The sequence below is a fragment of the Bos grunniens genome, chromosome X (assembly GCF_055505025.1).
Source record: "Bos grunniens cultivar Pamir isolate PY7600 chromosome X, Bosgru_T2T1.0, whole genome shotgun sequence".
Classification (NCBI taxonomy): domain Eukaryota; kingdom Metazoa; phylum Chordata; class Mammalia; order Artiodactyla; family Bovidae; genus Bos; species Bos grunniens.
In genome coordinates this window covers 34,922,136-34,928,830 of record NC_141194.1, presented here as the reverse complement: position 1 = coordinate 34,928,830, position 6,695 = coordinate 34,922,136, and the positions used below count along the sequence as shown (strand labels likewise).

At 43.4% G+C, this 6,695-nt stretch overlaps 1 pseudogene across 1 annotated transcript; it reads right to left on the bottom strand.

Annotated features, from left to right (window-relative positions):
* Positions 1 to 359: 359 nt before the first annotated feature.
* LOC147340114 (melanoma-associated antigen B16 pseudogene) lies at positions 360 to 3,061 on the bottom strand (annotated as a pseudogene). The gene is made up of 2 exons (XR_015158917.1): positions 2,729 to 3,061; positions 360 to 1,917 (listed from the first exon to the last, which is right to left on the bottom strand). The product of XR_015158917.1 is annotated as a melanoma-associated antigen B16 pseudogene (transcript).
* Between the last annotated feature and the right edge of the window lie 3,634 nt (positions 3,062 to 6,695).

Here is a 6,695-nt window from a genome sequence, read left to right as displayed (position 1 = left end):
GGTCTGATCACTGATTACCGCTCTATCAGTCCATCTCGCTATATATCCAATTTTAACTTAAAATGAACTCTCATAGAATGAATTCCGTCTTCCCCAAATCCTAAATTTCCTTGCCCCAGAGCATTTATACTTGACAGCCTCACATGGAATACCTCAAACTCCTGCTAACTCCTTTTGCTTGTCTGTTAGATATTATGAGACATTCCCCCATTATTATTATTGGACTGTCAATCCTAGAAGTAAAAATTATAAGAGGAAGTTTTAGATCTTATTTATGCTACAATTTCCAGTACTAACATGGTGATTTCCAAAGAGCAAACATTCAATAAAAGTTAAGAAATAAAAACAAACAGTGAGAATGGGATCTAACTTATTGAACTTTATTTCTTATAATTTTATAAGCACGTTAGCAAATTCAAGCATTTTTAATTTAATAAAAGATATGAGGGCCATGGATTGAAATTCTTTTACATGTTCTCTGTTTCTTAAACTCAACTATTTTAATACTGATTTCCTTCACATTTCCAGTAAATGCCTACAGTAATGCCATGTTATATTGTTCCAGATGACGGATGGTTTTACAATCTGTTTTATAAAATTCTTACTATTAAGTCTCATTGTAAGATTAAGTCCGTAACCAACATTATTCACAAACTTGAAGATTATGAAGGCAACTAAATATATATTAAAAGAAACAATATTTGAATAATACACAGAAAAAATTCTTGAGTTACATATACAAAATGGTGACACATAGGCATGCATACTATCTTATTTTCAGTCCCACCTCAGACCTAAATTTTATGAACACTAACTGCCTCTTTGGACAATGCATGAAGAAACTATCCCTGACTCCCCTAGTTGGGGAAGAAGCTGCTAGTCTGAATACAAGAACCGGTAGTGGCAGAGACAATTGGCTGAAACTCTGGCCTGAGCTTTCTCTTTTTCATCTTCCAAAGCCTCTTCATACTGAGATGGGAAAGAACTTGGGTCAGTCCCATTAACCTTGGCCAGAAACTCCAGGATCTTCATCTTGGTGGTTTCAGCGTAAGCTCTGGGGCCCCACAGGAACTCAGATTGCCAACGATCAGCGTTGACCACGTGCTGGAACTCTAGGTATCCTTCCCTCACGAAATCACTGAGGAGCTGCTTGAGCTCTCCAAAGAAGAAGTACTTCCTTCCAGAACACATCCTGGTAACATTCAGAACCTCCAAGACTTCTTCTTCGGTGGCACAGTTGCCCTTCATGAAGATCACAGCCAGGATAAGTATCAAGATGCCGGTCTTGGGCACGCCTGCTTCACCGTGCATCATGCCATCATAGGTGAGGCCCAATTGAATTAAAAGGACATAGCAGTGGTTGGTGGGATCCACTTCCTTCAGATCAAGGCCAAAGAGAATTCGTATGCACTCAGAGGCTCTCTGGAGGATATCAGGGAAATGGACTTCACACTTGCAGATGAAAACCTTCATCATATCAGCTTTTGTTACTGGCTGTTTCATTTGATACTTGAGCAGCAAGAAATCCACCAACAAAGCCACTTCTTCATTTAGAGGATCTCTGGGCATACTCACAGGGTATGACATAGCCTGTGAGGTGCTTAGACTATAATCTACATTTTGGCTAGGGGAAAACTCATCTGATTTGATCAATAAGGTGCTGGTGGTGGTGGTGGTGGTGGTGGCAACAGATGAGTAGAAATTCTGACAACTCTCAGAAGTACTGGGAAAATCACCAGGTATTAGAGATTGGGAGGGTATATTGGTCTTCTTTGGTGTCCTGGAGACCTGTGCAACCTCCCAACCACGGGACTTACTGAAGGTCTTACGGCATTGACCGTACTTCTGATGCCGAGGCATGATGACTTTTGTGGATGGCAGTAGGTAGACAGGAGGATGGGCAATGAGATTCACCACCTAAGATAAACAGGGCGTATATGAGTGGCCTCAGATGCTAAACTATGGTGGCTTTTCACTTCCCGAGACACGGGGCTGGAAGTGGGGAGGGGAGCTGCCTGCCTAATTCCCTGGGCCTCTCAGGACTGACAACAGGGCAAGGGCTCTAAGAAGCCCCCTGGCCTTGGGTTGATTAGCCCAACAATCCTCACATCTGTTCCTCAAACTGAATTCTGGTTGGTTACGTGCCCGTTTTATTTACTGCTTGAGGCCTCCAATCAAGGCTTCATCTCTGTGAGACTCCAAAATGGAAGTGAGGAGAACTTCATGATAGGACATGGAGAGCTGACAAGAGGAGTAGACGCTGTGCACACCCTTTGTCTTGGGGTCAGAGGGATTCCCTAAAAACTCACTTGGGGGTCCTCATTAGAATTCCTGCGTGGCCTGAGATGCCTTCCTGTGGCGATATGACACTGCTTGCCCTAGACTAAGGCTTCTACTCCCTCAGACTACAACGGCCAAACAAATCAGCAGCACTTCTGGCCGCCCCTGTCCGGGGACTCCCAGGGCTGATCGCCCGGCTGAGGTTCAGTTAGTTACTGCTATTCTGTGGGGGGTGGATCCCCTCAACACTCACTCAGAAGCCTTTGCTTTTGGACCCCGAGCCCCGCACACAAAAGCGGCCACCTCAATCAGACTGCTAAACAGGAAGTGTGTGTTAGTTCTGCCTGAACTTGCCTGTGCTTCCTGTGGTTGGGATGGAGCTCTCATCAGCTGGGTGCCCTCCTTTCTGGGACAGGGGGGTCCCCTAAGTCCTTACTTAGAGGCTTACCTGATACCGGATGGCACCCGTGGCTCCTCCAGCTGCTGAGTGGAGTCCGCACCTCAGATCGAAGCGCTCTCAGCCTGGCTCTCGGGAGGCGGAAGTCAAGGGGCGTGACTTCCGGTGACCCCTGCCCTGATGTCACCCAGGGCAACCAGCAGTGGCGGACATTGCCCGGCTCTGTTTCCAAGCAGAGGTAGCTGCGGGTCTTGTATGCAGTCCTCACATTGGGTTCCGCCAAGCCCCGGATGCCTCCCTCTGTTGAGCTGACATCTTGACCCTCATACCAAGGTAGTCCTACCCAAGAACCCTTTAGAGTAACTGAGGGCGTGTCTCAGCCAGACAGCGTTGCCTGGAGCTTTTAGTATGAAAAGCAGCCAGCAGCCCGTTTGCCTGTGATCCCGCTTCATTCTCTGTTGTTCTTCTCCTGTGTTCCCATTCATGGGGTTCTCTTTTTTGGTTTGTTTTTCATGACTTAAGGCCTCCTGGGAAATCCCAGCAAAATCTTGATGAGTTCTCTTACCACAATCCTGCACTGCTTGGAATGAGTCATGTTCCATCCTCAATGGGAAATGGGGAAGTTGGAGCATGAGGCAGTCAGGGACCAGGTCAGGGGTTGGGCTGTCAGAGACAAATCACAGTCTTCCTTCTCTTCACCAGGCTGACTCAGCCTCCCATACACATTCTGTTCTACAAAGTTTACTTTCTTAGAAAGGGACTGAAATGAATGATTTGGAAAGTACCTGATTCTTTGAGGTTATTGGACATTGCATATCAGAAATCATATGCAGATGATAAATATTCTCTTTCTTTTTGCATTTTTCTTACTTCTCATTTATTTTGCTATTGCTCTGCTTATGTTTTCCAGTGCACTCTGGAACAATGGAGTGGACTTGGGTCAAATACTCTTTCGGGGGGTTCTCCTTATATATCTTGTTTTTGTATCAAAGAGAACCTGTTTGCTATAATATGTGGAGTAATTTCAATTTTTTTGTGATTAAAAAAACTTTATATAACATGCCAATTAGTTTTTCTCTGATTATATGGGGGTGTGTGTTTGGGTGTGTGTGTGTTAGTCGCTCAGTCGTGTCCAACTCTTTACAACCTCATAGACTGTGGCCCACCAGGCTCTTCTGTGCATGGGATTCTCCAGGCAAGAATACTGCAATGGGTTGCCATTTCCTTCTCCAGAGGATCTTCCCCACCCAGGGATCGAACCCAAGTCTCGCACATTGTAGGCAGATGCTTTACCGTCTGAGCCACCAGGGAAGCCCTGATTATATGGTATCATCTCAGTTCAGTCGTTCAGTCGTGTCCAACTCTTTGTGACCCCATGAATCGCAGCACGCCAGGCCTCCCTGTCCATCACCAATTCCCAGAGTTTACCCAAACTCATGTCCATCGAGTCAGTGATGCCATTCAGCCATCTCATCCTCTGTCACCTCCTTCTCCTCCTGTCCCCAATCCCTCCCAGCATCAGAGTCTTTGCCAATGAGTCAACTCTTCGCATGAGGTGGCTAAAGTACTGGAGTTTCAGCTTCAGCATCAGTCCTTCCAGTGAACACCCAGGACTGACCCTCTTTAGGATGGACTAGTTGAATCTCCTTGCAGTCCAAGGGACTCTTAAGAGTCTTCTCCAACACCACAGTTCAAAAGCATCAATTCTTTGGCACTCAGCTTTCTTCACAGTCCAGCTCTCACATCCATACAAGACCACTGGAAAAACCATAGCCTTGACTAGACGGACCTTTGTTGGCAAAGTAATATCTCTGCTTTTGAATATGCTATCTAGGTTGGTCATAACTTTCCTTCCAAGGAGTAAGCATCTTTTAATTTCATGGCTGCAATCACCATCTGCAGGAGCCCAAGAAAATAAAGTCTGACACTGTTTCCATTGTTTCCCCATCTATTTCCCATGAAGTGATGGAACAGATGCCATGATCTTCGTTTTCTGAATGTTGAGCTTTAAGCCAACTTTTTCACTCTCCTCTTTCACTTTCATCAAGAGGCTTTTTAGTTTCTCTTCACTTTCTGCCATAAGGGTGGTGTCATCTGCATATCTGAGGTTACTGATATTTCTCCCAGCAATCTTGATTCCAGCTTGTGCTTCTTCCAGCGCAGCGTTTCTCATGATGTACTCTGCACATAAGTTAAATAAGCAGGGTGACAATATACAGCTTTGACATACTCCCTGTCCTATTTGGAGCCAGTCTGTTGTTCCATGTCCAGTTCTAACTGTTGCTTCCTGACCTGCATACAAATTTCTCAAGAGGCAGGTCAGGTGGTCTGGTATTCCCATGTCTTTCAGAATTTTCCACAGTTTATTGTGATCCAAAGAGTCAAAGGCTTTGATGATTATATGGTATAGTTGGCCTCTAAATCTAATCTGACCTAGGTGTCTAGGCCTAGAGTTTCAGTTTCTGTTGATTACAATTATCTCTTTCCGACTGTTCTCCTTTGAAATTTATATTTTGCTGAAAAACAGAATCTCATCTGAATATTCAAAATTAAAGGTACGATACTGACAGCTCAACAGGTAAGGAATCTACCTGCAATGCAGGAGACACAAGATATTCAGGTTCAATCCCTGGGTTGGGAAGATCCCTTGGAGGAGGAAATGGCAACCCACTCCAGTATTCTTGCCTGGAGAATCCCATGAACAGCCTAGTGGGCTACAGTCCATGGGGTTGCAAAGAGCTGGACACAACTTAGCACACACCCACATTTATAATAAATGATTTCTCATGGAAATTCTTATACTATAGTACACAAATGAGTACAAGGAACCCTGTTCACTGAACATTCAGCATAACAGTCATCAATAGTTGGAAGTAGAAGCCTGATCAGATTAGTAATTTTTTGGCCAATATGTTTGTTCTTTAGCAAGATCACTCTCGAGGTGATGATTCATATGTCCATTAGGAAAATACCCAATGTCTGTGTGCTCCTGTTTGGTCATCTTCACACTCTGATAATAACGATAATTTTTCCATTCTTCATTATGGGCTGTAGAATGAAAATTCTTTTATCCTCTCAGTTTTTACTTTATTAATTTTTCTATAGATGGAACTCTTTCCTTATATGCCATTAATTTATCCTGAGATATTGTTATAACATATTTCTAGTGTTCTCTTGTAATATCTAAATTTCTGCATTGATACTTTACATGATATTATATAACTATTATCACTCATTTCTATTTTTTCTTTTGTAATTGATAATACTTGTAAAATTATCTGCCATATAGATCTTATGTAACAGAAGAGACAGCATAAAAAAACAACATATTCTATCAGCTAGAGAGTGAGCAACAGTCATCAAGGGCATTAGTAAATCTGGTGGAGAAAGAATGAAAAGTTTAGAAAAATACATTGGTCAGTAACAGAAAGAATTGAGGTGATAGGAGCAATGGAGCCAGACATCCTGGAACGTGAAGTCAAGTGGGCCTTAGGAAGCATCACTATGAATAAAGCTAGTGGAGGTGATGGAATTCCAGTTGAGCTATTTCAAATCCTGAAAGATGATGCTGTCAAAGTGCTGCACTCAATATGCCAGCAAATTTGGAAAACTCAGCAGTGGTCACAGGACTGGAAAAGGTCAGTTTTCATTCCAATCCCAAAGAAAGGCAATGCCAAAGAATGCTCAAACTACTGCACAATTGCACTCATCTCACACGCTAGGAAAGTAATGCTCAAAACTCTCCAAGCCAGGCTTCAGCAATGCATGAATGGTGAACTTCCAGAAGTTCAAGCTGGATTTAGAAAAGGCAGAGGAACGAGAGATCAAATTGCAACATCTGCGGGATCATCCAAAAAACAAAAGAGTTTCAGAAAAACATCTATTTCTATTTTATTGACTATGCCAAAGCCTTTGACTGTGTGGATCACAATAAACTGTGGAAAATTCTGAAAGACATGGGAATACCAGACCACCTGACCTGCCTCTTAAGAAACTTATACGCAGATCAGGAAGCAAC